The sequence below is a fragment of the Macaca thibetana genome, chromosome X (genome assembly GCF_024542745.1).
Source record: "Macaca thibetana thibetana isolate TM-01 chromosome X, ASM2454274v1, whole genome shotgun sequence".
Taxonomy (NCBI): Eukaryota; Metazoa; Chordata; class Mammalia; order Primates; family Cercopithecidae; genus Macaca; species Macaca thibetana.
In genome coordinates this window covers 120,296,998-120,313,891 of record NC_065598.1, presented here as the reverse complement: position 1 = coordinate 120,313,891, position 16,894 = coordinate 120,296,998, and the positions used below count along the sequence as shown (strand labels likewise).

At 37.0% G+C, this 16,894-nt stretch overlaps 1 protein-coding gene across 2 annotated transcripts in view; it reads left to right on the top strand.

The window, feature by feature from the left end:
* The first annotated feature begins 423 nt into the window (after positions 1–423).
* The window catches only part of LOC126946392 (teneurin-1-like), a 316,366-nt gene continuing 299,895 nt past the window's right edge, over positions 424–16,894 (top strand). For both annotated transcript variants that reach the window (XM_050776616.1, XM_050776615.1), the window contains exon 1: positions 424–978. The gene's annotated coding sequence lies outside the window, so the exon portion shown is untranslated. The remainder of the gene's footprint in view (positions 979–16,894) is intronic.

Here is a 16,894-nt window from a genome sequence, read left to right as displayed (position 1 = left end):
TCATCCAAATCCCCCACCCCACCCTCACCCTCAGGAGAAAGTAAAAAAAAAAAAAAAAAAAAAAAAAAAGACAACAACAAAAAAACTAGTCGTGTGAGTCCCCTGGTCAGGCAGGTAGGAAATCTAAATTTTGTTGATTCATATTTCCTTCCTCTGCTCCCATATCCAGCTTTCTCCTCCTCTCCGCCCTATAACACCCTGATCTTTCTCATTTCGACTTCCCTTCCTCTGCCCGATACCTGCTCATTAAACCCAGCTTCTCCTTCTCCTCCTCCTCCTCCCACCTCCCTCCACCTCCCATCTCAGCTGCGGCTAAAACCTGGAGTCTTGGGGAAAAGGAGAAAAAAAAAAAAAAAAAAAAAAAAAACTCGGCTGTGAAGCTGTCAAACCGGGCATGCTCAGTAGACAGGGCAGGTTTTTTGGTCTCGAGTAGCGGAGAAACATTTTTTGCACCACCGCGACCAGCCTTAGAGCGCGGCGGCGGCGGCCACGGCAACATCAGCCCAGCCATCAGCCGTGCAGACGCCCAGCACCCGGGAGCGCGGCGAGCTTCGGCTCAGCCCGGAGTTCACCTCCGAGTGCCCCAGGGGCTGAGCTCACCCCTTCTGCTCTCTCACACACGAACACTCTCTTTCACTCTCACACACACACACGTATACACACTCTCTCGCACACACAAACGACCCTGGGCGCAAGCACCCTTCTGGCAGGTCGTCCGCTGGTGCAATAGTAGCCGGGTTCGGTTCCTGCCTCCGGCGGCCGCCGGTTTAAAGCACCGCCGCTAGCAGCCGGAGGAGAGCAATGCGGGGGCCCGAGCGGCAGCTCGAACAGTAATGTGGATTTACAGTCGTTTCCCGCAGGAGTCGGCCGAGACGCCCTAAGTCCCGGGCACTGGCAGCGCCCGGCGGAGCCGAGCACCTGGCGAGGGGGCGGGGGAACCGCACCTGGGGACGCCGCCGAAACTTGCGCTTGGAATAGGTAGGTGCGTTTCTCCTGACTCCCACCCCATTCCTTCTCGCTCCCGCCCGCTACCCCCAACCTTCTACCCCAAGGACTACAGGCGAACTTCCCCCCGAGGCTGCAGGCGGCGGATGGCGGCTCCCGGCTGTGAGCGGCTGGTTGAGTCCGCTCTGGGACTCCTGCCCGAGGTGGCAGAGCCTCCGCATCCTTCTTCTCCGGTCTCCGCCTGCCATGGGGCTCTGGACCATCTGGGGCAGAAGGCAGGTCGGCCTTGTTCGCAGTTCAAGCTTACAGCGGGCCCTGGCGACGCTGCCCTTCGAGGGCTCGCTGGGCTTCCCAGGCGGCACTTTGCCAACCAACTCCTTCAGTTCTGAGAGGGAGCCTCCTCGCCTCGGCTCTCGCGCAGAGCCCAGACACTCTAACAAGTGGACCTGGGTACCTGGGGTGAGGATGGGAGGTTTGGTCTAAAAAGAAAGAAAGGGGCGCTTCTCTGGCATCCCTCCCATCCTGGAGCGCTTGCTGGGGCTCTGCCACTGGGGTCCAGGTCCTGCTGTCTCCCCAGAGAAGATGCCCAAGGGCTGGGACTCACTTTAGTACCTGTTCGCTTCTGAATTTCTATTTGAGCCTCACTCAGGGAGCCCGGGTTCCAGGGAGAACTCCAGGACCTCCTAAACTACGCCGCCGTCGAGGGCCCCACCCGATGCGTCCTCCCTATACCTTAGTCAATCTTTGTCAAAAGAGACAGTCATTACAACCCAGGCGGTGCTCCGGGAGCCGTCGGTGTTGACTTTAACCATGCGCTCCAATGTGCAGGTTTTTGTGTTTCCGCATTTCATACGGAGACGTGGTCCCGGAGATTCAGCAGCAGCCAGCACATCTGCGAGCGCCAAGCACCCGCTAGGCATGCTTGGGGAAATGTAACCTCACTTTCTTTAACTCCATGACTGGAGGATTGCCAATTTAGTTTCAAGATGCTTTGCCTAGAGGCGGAGAAGGGGAGATTGTTAGTGCTACTTGGTGAGTCGATGTGTTTGCAGTCAGGAGTGTATTTAAACATTTCAGTGAACCCGATGCAGTCAGTTGTTTACAATTGCGGAGACAGAAGATCTCACTCCACTAGTAGATGTTTCCACGTCTGTGTCGCCACTGGGAGAGTAGGGGCGGGGGCGGGGGTTGGTTTGCAGCTCGTACTCGCCGTCGGCAGCTTCGGGTTGAGCAGATCTGCATCACTGCTACTGGCGATATGCTAATAGGGGTAGAAAAGCTCTACATCTCCAATATGAAACAATTGGTCAGTAAACGTCCTGAACTTTACCGTTTTTTTTCCTGGGATACCAACCTGGAGGTGTATTTGAGGTGGCTCAAAGAAATACAAGGAGAAGTTCTCAATGCCACAGAAAGGAAATTAGTAACCATTTGGTTTTAAAGACCAAAAGGAAACGAAACATCCCAGTGGACTCTAATAGGTACCGTTAGATTCGCGTTTAATTGATCGCGTTTGTGATAAGTAAGTGTCACAGACAGCTTCCTTGAATTTTAGACTCTTGTTCTATGATTATAATTAACAAGCCAGGTAACAATGTACTGTGAGAATCAATTGCTACTCTTAACGTGTTTGAGGAGAACATTGCAAATGTCTGCTCCATTATATTTTTTTAGCTGAAATAGCCCGGTTCATCTTCCTAGTCCGAAGTCTTCTGATCTGGAGCAGTGGATACTCCAGTGTTACCAGGAAAGGGTAGAGTCTAAGAGGGAAAAGCTTAAAAAACAAAATTAATGAAAAGGCGATCCACACCTTTAACTTCTGCTCCATGATTACCCAGCATCTGCTTGCTTGCTCAGCCCCGCTCCTTGCTCTTCATATCTGCAATGTGGGGAAAAATGAATTTTCATAAGGCGCAGTAAGACCCTCAAAGTAAATAACTGGAGAAACAGAATCCCAATTTTGCCATTTTAGTTCAAGTTCATAACACTATTTTGTGACGCATTAAATAATTTACTGTTGCAAAGTTGGGGTTTGTAAGGGTAATTAAAAGCTTTCAGTTATGCCAAAATAATGTTGAAAACTTTTCTTGATCAAAGAAAGTCAAAATACGCATTTAAAAAGGGATCAGGTAATTCCTAAAATAAATCCATGCTCTAAATGTTATTTAAAAGTTTTCAGGTTGTTCCCCAGAATGTTTCTGAAAAACAGGTGTTTCTGTAAAACAACTCTATGAAGAAATGTTAACATTTTCATAATAAAACTAGTAGAGTCCAGTCCTGAGAACAATGTCAGATATACATAGCAGAAAAAAACCCACAGATATTTTTGCATACATGAAGTAGTATTTTCCATTAGGTTTAGGTTCCAATTATGAATTAGGGACAGTCATGTCATTTGACAAAATATACAGTGAGGCTAAAGGAAAGAATGCTTTGTAGAATCAATGTGCTGTAAAGGTGATTAAGATTTCAAATATTCAAGCATATAGGTGTATTAAAATAAAATTACATTATACTTAACTATCATCACATTCAAAGGCCTACTTCAGTCTGAATACCCTAGAAGTCTCAGTGTTTCAGTTCGGGCTGTTATATGTGTAAATCACACCCACATAATCATAGTTTCCCTCGTAGTCATTGATCCTTTCTGATACCTTTACCAGAAAGATTCTTGCTGAAGCAGAATAGTCTAGCATTCAAGTTTATTCTGTATGATATTACTTTAAATTGTCAAACTGCAAAACATTCCTGATATGTTGTTTCTGAAAACAGAAAACTTAGTGGAAATTTATTTTCCGTGACAGCCTTAAAAACTTGGAAGTAGTAAGAAATTTTAGTGTTAATTAATAAAACAAAAAAAAATTCACATTCTATGTTAGAGATAGATATTTGGAATCCATATAATTTTTGCTTGAAGTTTGCTTTTCCTAAGTCATTCAGTTTCAGATTTAAGTACAGCTATCAAGTAGTTGGTATAGATTATGGTTAATAAATTCCCTAAAGTTTCCCAAACAAGTTAATTATTATTATTTATGCATTTATTTATTTACTTACTTATAAATGACCAGAGGTCAAAAGAAGACCAGTACTTTGAATACCTGACTCGGTGATTAATTGTTTTGACAAAAACAAATTTTCTTATAGTACTCATATTTGTTCTCTCTCTCTCTCTCTCACACACACACACACACACACACACACATGCATGGAAGCAATTGCTTGTGAATGCCTTGAATCAGGTATAAAACATGCACAATAGCTTTATTAAAATTATATATATTTGTTAAATTGCTGTGGATTTTAACCTCAAATTTAATAATCCATGCATACTTTAAAAGCTTCCCATCACTTAATGTTTAGAAGAAAGGTTTAAACTGGATTCCTAGTATGACTACAGGCAGATGAAAAATATTGTAAGGTACAGAATTTAGCAATTCTGACCAACAGCATATACCCACGACTGGAAGTGTAACTGCTGATTATAAAAATTAAAAGGAATCAAATTTCAGAAATGCTCACATATACCACAATTGCTTTAAATAATCTGTAGATTCTGAGTATTAGATTAAATCACTATTTTGAATGGAGATTGCTATTATTTTTCTTTCTCCTAAAAGGTAAAATATTCTGAATCCTGGCTTAATATATTATTTTTATTCCTTTCTGTTTTCCATTGATTTTTTTTTTTAGAACAGAGGAAAGTAAATATCGAATATAACCAGCTAGAGCCATGCTTAGTTTGAGCAGGTGAATGCTATAAAAGGCTTCACACAGCTTTTGATTATTCTTAACAACCTTGATGGCCAACCGTAGGTGTCTGTTCAGTATTCGGTGCTCTGTTATGGCAATATATATAATGTATAGAGATTTTGTAGTTTGCTAGACGTGCTGTGGTACAATTTAGCAAGACCAGCAAAATTGCTTACATTTGGAACCCATGAAAAATAGGGCTGAGGAAATTGGAATATGATGGCATAGACTGAAAATTATTATATAACAATATTTATATCAATTGCAGTGCTAACATTTCTGTATAGAAATAAAGCTAATTTTAATTTGAAAAGTAAATATTTTTACAGGTGACGTGGATCCCTAATATTTTAAAATAGTAACGTAGAGTCTAATAAATGAAGTCTATTAGATTCTTATGTAACTTCAGGACCGATTTCAAGGCCTGGAAGTATAATCTTGGATAATTTACAACTTAAAAAATTATTCTAAATTGTACTTCCTGTCCGAGCCTCCAATTTAGGTAAACAATAGCATATGGTGAAACATGCATATATGCCAACTAACCACTACTTCTTGGATGATGTTTTTAATGTGATGTAATGATTCTGAAATACTGGATTCTCCACCCCCACTCTATTCTAACTGTAAGAGTGGAGAAATTAATTGAAAAATGGACACATAAAGACATGTTAAAAATCTCTTTTCATATGGGTGGATCTTCCAGGCCTGTGAAGTTCTTACCTGGGAGCCTTTATATTTCTGCTTATGGTAGATATGTGCCAAGGTTAATATTTTTTCGATGGGTACTTATGACAAATTTCTATGACTGTATTTAGGTGACACCCAAATATGTGAGTGCACCATTCTGTCAACCATCCAACTGTTTGGGGTGACAAACATCTGGTTGTTTGAGAAAATTTTTTACTTAGTTTCTGGGTGTTTTGGAGTCACTTAACAGACCGATGACCCTTAATATCCATGTCAAAAGAGAAAAAATAAAATAAAACACTTTAAAATACATGTAAAATTTCTTAAACACTCTTGGGTTACTATAAAATACCCAATGAACTAAATGCCATCGTGAATCTACAGCCTTCTACAAAATGTATAAGGAGATGTTGCTTGCATTCTCCAGCAATTACAGAAACAGAAACACACCGACCTTTTCAGCAAGCCAGGAACTTAAAAACTTTAAGTTCAATTCACACTCTACTCCCCCTGCCCTGCCCCTACCCCTGCCTCCTGCACTGATTCATCAGTTTAAAGAAATTGACTTAAGGGGCTTGATACATTGGCTTCTTAAAATTTCCTGTACCTCATTTTCCACTGATTGTGCTACTGCCATGGAAACTAGACGGGACAGACAGCTGGGAGTCACTAATTCAGAATGGGAATCTGCTTGTTAATTTAATTTCATGCCAGCCTGTTGGTCCCTGAAAGTAACTGTAAAAGGCTGGGGAATTGAATTTGCTAGAAATAAATGATTAAGCCGAACGAAAAATCAGTGCCATCTCTGTCATTTTCCTGAAGATCTTACTACAACCCTCTTTGTCCCTACTCAAGCAATTTTTTAAAAATAATCACAGAAAGAGAAGTTTGATTTGTGCATTCCTATTGGTATGTATATATTCTATGGAGCATTTTTTGTTCTAATAGAACATTCACAGCTGTAAAATAGTTTCATAATAGCTATTACATTGAAAAAATATGTTCTTTCAAATTATGATTTTGTAGACTTTGAAGAAGCCTAGTTAGTGATGATAGGAAAACATAATATAAATGATGCTTGAATTTTCTAGTAGAATTGGTTATTTTTCCTTTTCAAATAAAAAAGTCTTATTTACAATATCTATGCCCCACTTTTATTACAGAGACCAAATGTATTTGAATACATTTATTTGAAATTTTTAAAACAGTCATTTTACCAGTCACCAGAAAGCATACTGATTGTTTTAATTTTAATCGACTAAGTTGTAAATTAATAAGTAGTCAACAATGAGGAAATTGCCTTTTAATGTTTCTCATATTCTGTTGTAATGTTTTGTGGCTGATTATGAGTTATGAAATTAAATTTTGGAATCACAGTCTCTATGATGAGCTGGATTGCAATCCATGTGAAGTCTTTTGCAATACCGGCCAAAGCCCTGAGAAACTAATATTATTTTTCTGTCAATTTGTAGCTGTAAACAAATGTCTATATTATGGCTGAGAAAAGATCTTTGATAATGAAACAAAGAATGGAAAGATAAATAGATGTAAAGGTCAGAAGGTATTTTTCTGTTTTAAAGTTAATAAAATTTCAAAATATATATATTCTAAGTGAAATTATTAATGATAGAATGAAGTAGTTATTCAAAAGTTTAGGAAAATTAATATCCACATTTTTACAGTTTAGGGAATACTGAGAATATCAGTATCCAGTTGTTGAGTGTTGAATTGCTTGTATTTTATTCTTTGGTTTATTTTTTATTACTTGGACTATATCTGTGTGATACTAAAATCTGACTAAAACTTAAAAAAATTGGGACAATCATCATGGAACATGTAAAATTCATAATATTGGCATCTTCTTTGTCATGTTGATTTCCTCTAACCTTTCAGCAGATGCTTGCATTTGGATGAACAATGGAAAAAGTCGTTCATTTATTTGGATGGTTCCAGTTTCCACTGTTTATTCAAATGCTTGGTTTTTATGGTGCTATAGCCTCAGTTTCCCTTTTGAAATCACCATATATTTATTTTTCAATTGTTTTTCTCTTTAGATGAAAGGTAAGTATTCAGGATGCTGATGCATATTATACCTATATATTTAACTTTCAGTAGAATTTCTATATGGTTATATTAAAGGAAATCCATTTTCATTTTAATGTTTTAATGTTTGGAATCAATTTAGTGTTTTTAGTTGCCTGTATGAATGATGACTTTTAAACAGCCAAAATAAAAGCACATGGCTATCAGTTTGCAAACTTCCAGGAAAGTCTGATCACTGGCTAAGGTCAAAGAGAAAATTTCCCAGTTGCATGGTTTTGCATAATTGGTGGATTCTAAGTGTGTATATTACCTCTAATGTCTCTATCTGGTTTAGACACCTGCCAAAGAGAAGGTGCCAGATTAGATGGACAATTGGTTTATAGATATTGCAATCCCTATGTCCCAGCTGCATACATTTTAAGAAAACTCTTCAGTTGTTCAGATAAATTAGAAAAAGATACTGCAGATGGCTTATCTCAATAATCCAGGTTTTTTTGGGTACATTTAAAATTAAATATCCTAGGAGATGATTAATTCAGGAAAGCTATTGATAATGAACTCATCTTATGCTACACATCCTTTGCACCTATGATGATACCTTATTAAAGGTGTTTCAATCTTGCTAATTACCACCTGTGTTTAAATATAGAGGTGTATAAATACACTATAACTACACAGCGGCTGGAAGCCTTCTCAACCTAAAATTTTGGCCCTGTTTTTAGCTTACTCAGTTCCTATCAACAAAATGTTTGTGGTCAACATTTTGAATTTATACTCTGTGCCTTATCCTCCTCCTGCCTTTAACGATTTTCTTTTTTAAAGCTGCTCTGCTTAATTGCAAGCATTTGAGTGATACTGATGTGTGATCTGTTCTATTAACTAGCCCAAAAATATGTTTGTGTTTATGTGTGTGGAGCTGACATTTTTTAAATGAATATTTATGAAAACATACATACATTGTGGACAAGGATTTCATAAGCATCATTTACAGACACATATAAATACATCACTTATTTGCTTACTCTATACTTCAAATGAATATGTTTTTTGTAACATTGACTCATTATATGCTTAAAGCTTTAAGCAATGTAGGAAAGCATTTTAAGAATTGTGAAGCAAGTCAAAAACAAGAAACTTTTTTGGGGAAGATAGTATTAATTTCACTAATGAGATCTAGTGCCCGCTAAGGGAGAAGAACAGTACAGTTGATTGGCCAAATTGATACTTATTGCTTAGACTTGAAAATAATCTTACATTTTAAATTATCAATAAAATCACTCTAATTCTTTCCTTCCTTCCTTCCTTCCTTCCTTCCTTCCTTCCTTCCTTCCTTCCTTCCCTCCCTCCTTCCTTCCTTTTTTTTTTTCTTTTTTTAAACTACTTTTAAGGGTTGGGTTGCTATATAGTTTTGATAGAAAGGAAATAGGCTTTAGGACACTCACTAAAATATTGGGAGTGATTACTCTTTCTATTCTTCTTCTGATTCTGGCCAATTATTTATATATGTTCCAGATAATTATAAGCATAACATGAGATATTATTATTTATATTGTTTTCAGTTCATACCCTCTTTCAGTTATCTTGGGTAGGGGCTATAATGTCACACTGATTTACTGGGTTGGTATTTATTATAGATTTACGCTGTTCATGTATTCATATGCTGCTAGTACATTTGTGATATATCTTTCTTGTTTAGTCTAATAAAATCTCAACACTTAGGTGTGACACCATTTATTTTTGGTTTGGAATTCATGAAGTGTCAACACAAGGATGCTACATTTTCTTCATTGTTTTGTTCTTTTCCCTATTTGAGATATTGCTTTGATGAAACATTGGACAACTTGTGAAGATGAGGTAATTTTAATGTAAACAATTAGAATTCAGTGCAAGTGAAATATTTTAACCAGTAATTTAACATGGAAGAGAGAACATTTTAACAATTTACTTCTGTACAACATGGAATAAAGTATCCTTAAGAAAATGTGTAAAACAGCAATAGACATAGTGAGAGAACACTGGTCCCAGATATTTAGCAAAATACATGAAACTGCTTTACTATTGAAAGGGAAAAAATTAACATTTACACTGATAATCTGTGACAATGGGTCTTGAAGTCTCCTGTTTTCCACAGAGGCTCTCCAGGTCTCATGGACTGGTCTCTCCTTTTACTGAAAACTTCAGTATTACGTAGTTTTGGTTATACATCATATAACAATTTTCATGAAGGAACATTTTCATTTGCTCATTCTTCCATTCATTCATTTACTAATTTATCAAACCTTATTCAATGCCTCTGTTTACCTGGTGCTACAGAGACATTAAAAAATCATCTTTGGGAGACAGATATATAAGCATACTCTGGTCATGTAACAAATGCTTTAGTAGAGGAATAATTAGAATGTTCTGGAAACTCAAAGGTTGATATAGTTTTATAAATAATCAGCTATTTGAATTTATTCTTAAAGAGTGTCTAGGATATTTTTTAGTCAGAGAATATGGAGCACCACATTCCACATGACATTAGGGCTGTGAAAGAACACAAAGTTAAATTAGCAATGGGGAATACCAATCTAGGACAAGAGAGTGCCATTTTATTTCCTATCCGAACCTGGGGAACAGAGGTCAGGGATAACGTCTTATTTTATTTCCATTTATGTGTCTGACATACAGAAGAGGCTTAGTACACATTTGTTGAGTGAATGAATGGATTGGTATTTTGCTGCATGGAGATAATCCTAGAAAATGGTGTTTTTCCTGAGGCTTATCCAAAATTAAGTAGTGTACTAATTTGTAGTAGAGTCAACTGAATGAGATAAGGGATTTTAAAGTGAGGGTAAGGTGAATCAACCTTGTTTTAGAAAGACATCACCAGTATGAAGGAAGAATTGAAGTAGATTAAGAGTATAGTAGCAGTGAGAACAATAGAGAGGCTGTACTGTAACTATGACCAATTATGAGGATATGAACCAAGGCAGTGACAGTAAGGATGGAGAGGAGTGGACAAATTTGAGAACCACTCATAAGGTAGAATCAATAATTCTTGGAAATTGATTAAATTTAGGGTGTGAGGAAGAAGGAGGGAGTGACTCTGAGGCTTTTGGCTTGGGAAACTACATAATGCTATGAAGCAGTATAGGGAACACAGAAGAAAAAGTTGGTTTTAGTGGGGATAATGAGGTCAGGTTTGGACTTACTCAATGTGAGACACCAGCTAGGCATCCAGATGGAGATGGATTGTACCAGATGGAAATTACAGATCTGACTGCGTGCAGTGGTTCATGCCTGTAGTCCTAGCAGTTTGCGAGGTCAAGGAAGGAGGATTACTTGAGCCCAGGAGTTCGAGACAAGCTTGGGCAACATAGTGAGACCTCATCTCTTTTTTTAAAAAAAAAAATTAACTGGGCGTGGTGGTGCATCTTTTAGTCCCAGCTACTTAGCACTCTGAGGTAGGAGGATTGCTTGCTTGTACCTGGGATGTTGAGACTGCAAGTGAGCCATGATTGCACCACTGCACTCCAGTCTAAATGACAGAGCAAGAGCTTGTTTTTAAAAAATACAGATCTGAAGATAAGTCTGGAATTAGAGATGTGGGTGTCATCAATCAATCAAAGTAGTTGAAATCATAGGGGCAGGTAGGTGAGCTTAGCTAGAGACTATATACAGTCATCTCTTGGTATCTGTGGGGACCGCGTTACAGGACCCCCCACCATAGATACCAAAATCCACACATAGTCAAGTTCATTATATAAAATGGTATAGTATTTGCATATATCCTAAGTATATACTTTAAGTCATCTCTAGATTACTTAACAATACCTAATACACCAGACTCAATGGTGTGCTTGCCTATAGTCCGAACTACTTGGGAGGCTGAGGCAGGAGGGTCCTTTGGTCCCATGAGTTTGAGTCCAGCCTGGGCAACACAGCAAGACCCCATCCCTAAAAAAATAACCTAATACAATACCTAAACATCACTTTATTCACGTGGATTCAACAAAGTGCTTGCTGTTCAACAAATTCAAATTTTGCTTTTGGGCACTTAGTGGATTTTTTTCCGAATATTTTTGGTTCATGTTTGATTACATCTACAGATGTGGAACTCATGGATACAGAAGTTTGGCTGTATAGAGTAAAAAGAGAAGCAAAGATGAAAACTTGAGAAACACTGCATTTAAGAGTTTAGTGAAATAAGAGTCTTCAAGAGAGAGGAAGTTAGAATAAGATTAGAGAGGTACAAGCCATATAAGATAACAATAAAATAGAAGATAAGGGAGGAAAGAATTTTATAAATGCCATTTGGGCAAAGACATGAAAAAATAATTCACAAGAGAGGAAATAGAAATGAGAAATGGAAAAAAAATAAATAACTGAAAAAAACCTCAACCTTTAGTAATCAACATAAATGGTATTCAATGAATATAAAGTTTCTCTTATGCAAGGCAAATAAGTTCTAGAGATCTTTTGTACAACATAGTGCCTTAAATAACAATACTGTATTGTACACTTACAATTTTAAGAGGGTAGATCTCATGTTAAATGTTCTTACAATTTGTATGTACATGTATACATACAAATTAGAAACAATAAATGCCTGTTTATTTTAAAAATTAAAATAATGCTCAGTGCAATTTTTCAAGTCCCAAATGTTAGAGTCATTCTTGATTTCTCTTTTTTAACACCCGACACCCAACCAATTAACAAATGCTGAGTCTACCTTCAAACTGTATTCTTTATCTGAATAATTTTCTTCTCACTCATTACTAACACTCTAGAACAAACTACCATCATTTCTTACCTGGACTACTGAAACAGCCTTCTAATTGATATCCCTAGATCCATTTTTGTTCTCATATAGTTTTTCACACAGCAACCAGGATGATCATTTTAAAACGTAAACAAGATCTTATGATTTGCCTGCTCTCTGGCTTCCAAAGGTTGACTTCTCATCACACTTTAAAAAACTTGAAAATTAAAAAAAAAAAAAAATCTTTACAATGGCCTACAAGGCTTTACATGATTTGGTCACTATTTATTGGACTTCATGTCTTACTATGTCCTCCCTCAAACATTGCTCATAACATTCTAGCCATATTGCCCTTTGATTTGTTTTTTAAACATGCCACGCATTCTTTTTTTGTCTCAGGGCCTTGTGCCTGCTTTTTTCTCTGTCTGAAATGATTTTTCTCCAAGGTTTCTGCAGGCTTTACTTTTGTTTTAAAATAAAGAACAGAAGTTTATTTTCTCCCAGTTCTGGAGGCTGGGAAGTCCAAGATTAAGGCACTGACATTCAGTGCCAGTGGGTGTTACTCCTTCTGCTTCCACGATGGTGCCTTGTTGCTGTGTCCTCCAGAGGGAAGTACCCTGTGTCCTCACATGGTGGAAGTTGAAAAGGTGGCGGGGGAAGCCTATCTCATTCGCTGGACCTCTTTTATAAGTTACTGATCCATTCATGTTTTAATCACTTCCCAAAAGGTCCCGCCTCTTAATACTGTTGCATTGGGCATTAAGTTTAAACAAGAGTATTGGAGGGGACATAAACAATCAAACAATAGAAGTATATGATAGATCCTTTTTGACTCTTTCAGGATCACACCACCATAATAATGTCACCAAACAAGGTGAATGGAACATTCTAGCATTACAAATAATAATAAAAACTAACACGTATGAAATGCTTCCTAGAAAAAGCACTGTCCCAAGGACTTTATATGTGTTAACTCATTTAATTTTCATTCACACCTCTCCAGGTTTACTTTCTTACTTCGTTCAGATATCTGATCAAATGTTCCTTCATCATAGTGGCCTACTCTGACCATCCTATGTAATGAACTTTATTGTCCTTCATTTTCTATGCCTTTATCAGCTTCTATTTTTTTATATTACTCATCATTAACTGGCATCATACTGTGTTTTTATCTTATCCATTTTTCTAGAATGTTAGTTCCTTAAGGGCATAAACTTTCTTTTTTGCTCACTACTATATCCGTATCACCTAGCACAGTACCTGATACATAGTAGGTGATTAATAAATATTGGTTGAGTAAATGAATGACTAATAAGGACATGATGAAATATTTGTTGGTGTAGATTTTTCAGTTTGCTACAAAAGCCTTAATGATGTTCATACCAATAATTCTACTTCTGGGAATTTGTCCTAAAGAAATAACATGAAATAAAGAAAAAACTACAAAGATTTTCACCAAGCATTATTTGTGATAATAGAAAATATGAAGGAACCTAAATGTTCAACAAGCAAATGTTATGTGATTTATGATATATCTAGACAAGGCAATATATAATGGCCATTAAAAAAGATGATTACAAATATTTTAAGATAAAAGGAAAATGTTTATGTTATACTACCAAATGATAAACCAGGGTGTAAAATTATATGTATCCGATATGTAAGAAAGAAAAAAGACTTGAAAAAGATATACAAAAGTGCTAAAAATGATTATTTCTGATTGAAAAGGGTGGGTAATAGGTTATTTTTTCCTTTATTATCTGTATTTTCCAAATTTTCTGTAATTAGACTGTATAACTTTTATTATCAGACTTAGTGTATTTACAAAAAAAAATTACCATATTAGAAGTGAGGTTTGGGAATAAATAACAAAGAGAATAAACCCATTTTTCTTGAGATATGTTGCTGGAGGGACAGGAATATGCCAGTTTTAACTGAGACCAACTATTCTCGGACTTTGTTTTGAAGAGGACTACAGAAGAGGAAATAATTGAGATCCACTGATCCAATCTGGTCTTCACTCACTAGAGAACCAAAGAGGGCAGAACTTACCTGCTAGGATTTGAACAGGATGTTCAAGGAAAATTGCACAAATTAAGTCTTCTTCAGATTGCTGTGGAAAGCACTAGCAATTTGCTTCATGTAAAACAGAAGTGATTACTCACTATATTTCTTCATGTCATGTAGTAAAAACAATTAAGTGAAGTTAGACTATAGATTACTTGGCTATTCAGCCACAGTCACCTCTAATGGAAAAGAAGAAAAATAGCATTGACAAGTTTTGGCAGGTCTCATCATTAGAAATGCCTATATTGCCAGAAAGAAAAGAAGCTTCAGCCAATAATGTAAACCTAGAAGTTCTCTAGGCCTTGAGGAAGAAAGTGACAATACAGAATGTTGCAGCATTAATTGTCTGAGAGCACTGATCATTGTAATGGGAAAACTGTCTCTCTTATTAACACAATTATTTTCTACAAAGTCTTTGAGTAAATGTCCCATTAGAAAAATTTCATTAGGAGTTTCGAAGCATATACAGCGATGTAAAGATATACTCGTTAATAAAATAAAGGGTGACCTATATGCCGCCCAAAGTCCCTTGAAAATAGAAATAGCATTAATATACATATTAAAATTACAGTATAATTGAGTAATTATTTTTTAAAAGTAAAAATTTGTACCATTTTCTAAACTAATGGAAATTATACTTTTAACATCTATTTGAGAAATATACCTATCCATACACATGTATGCATATTCACATTATGTGCATATTCATATATACATATATTTTTTGATGTCAACATCTTGACATTGGCTTTTAGGCCCTTCTTCTGCTCACCTCCAATTTATGCATTTTATCTCCATAGGCAATCTCTGCTGATAGTTTTGTTTTAAAAGGCTGAGAACTGAAGGAAGTAGAATATTATTATCTGTGTAGGAAGAAACAACAGAAAGTGGTGCTAATTAAGGTCCAGGCTAGATGATCTCTTAATGAACTGTCCAGATTTGGATATGGGACTCTGCTTGCAGGGTCTAGCCTATCTCCAAAACCAATAGTCAGTCCTGTGAGATGTATTTTTAACATTTGTATAATAGCTTCTGCTGTTTTTGCCTCTGTTTTTGCATTATTTGGCTGAGTTCAGTGATGGTCCTGTCAAACATTCTAATTTCTCTTTCTTAAATGGTAGTTAGCCCACATTCAGTATTAAGACAGTGAACAGTTTCTTTTTTGGAAATGAATTCTTGAATGCAATAGAGAGATAAAGGGTGAGGGAAGTTGTACATGTTCAGAATTGTTAAGTGATGACAAGTAACCTGTGGTATCTGACATAGATCAGTGTATTAACTGGTCTTCTCTAGTCATAAATGGGGTGACACACTCCTAAAGGAGCCAGCTTGAAAACAATGGAGAAGTGAGCAGAGAAGAGCTATATCATTTTGAAGCCCTTCCCCAACCACCCCCCACCCCCACCCCAGTCTTCTGTTTATCTCACGAAGGCAAAATGCTACATATAGGGCAGTTTATTTTTTAAAGCATTTTTTGCTAGCCTCCTTGCAGAATCAGCCTGATGTATATGAAGCCAATTTCTACAGACTTGCTCTGGTATATGCAGCACAAGAGCCAGAAATATTTTTTGTAGTCTGGATCTAAGTACTTTCTGAAATGTCTTCCCTTGAAAGATTCTAACTTAGCACTATTCTGGAACCACATGAACATTTGAGCAGAACTGCATCTTTTTTGAGCAACATTAACAGTGATGAAAAATGCACATCAGGCAATTAGATTGCAACTAATCAAGAGCACCACTTCAGCCTAGTATGAATGATTTATATATAGTGCATTGGATATGGAGATCATTAGTAATAATATGATACCCTGTTGTCATTATAAGGTCACCTTGGTGATCTTTGTAAGATATTTGTAAGGTGACAATGATGTTATTGACCTACATTTTAAATATTACTTTTAAGTATTGTCTTCTGTCTTGATTTACTGGTAAAAATTTTAAATTGTTTGCTCTTACTACTGAGAATTTTCCTCAAATATAAAAATAATAGGTTTTGGGATTACTTCATTAATAAATTGGGGCCATAAGGTTAATTAAGTGCCAATCATAAAATATTAGAATGTTAAATTTTAAAGTTTCTTTTTTCTTCTGCTTTAATTTACACACTGCCTTTTCTTTTCTTTCCTTTTTTCTTTTTTTAGACAAGGTCTCGCTCTGTCATCCAGCCTGGAGTGGATAACACTCCAGCTCACTGCAGCCTCAATCTCACAACTCACTGCAACCTCACTGCAGCTTCAACCTTCCAGGCTCAAATGATCCTCCCACCTCAGCCTCCAAAGTAGCAGAGACTACAGGCAGACAGCATAATGCCTGACTAATATTTTTATTTTTATTGTAGAGACAGGTCTTCACTCTGTTGCCCAGGCTGGTTTCGAACTTCTGTACTCAAGCGATCATCTCACCTGGGCCTCCCAAAATGCTTCGATTACAGGCGTGAGCCACCCTGTGTGGCCCACGCTGCCTTTTCTAAAATGGATTTTCGAAGAATTAAAAACATATAATAACTCTATATATGAGTAATATATGTTTATTATAGGAAAGTTAGAAAATACAGATACACAGAAAGAAGAAAATCATATATAATTTACATACATGTATATCTAAGCTGAACTCACATTGTGGTTACTTTACAATGTGCTTATTTAAATAAATA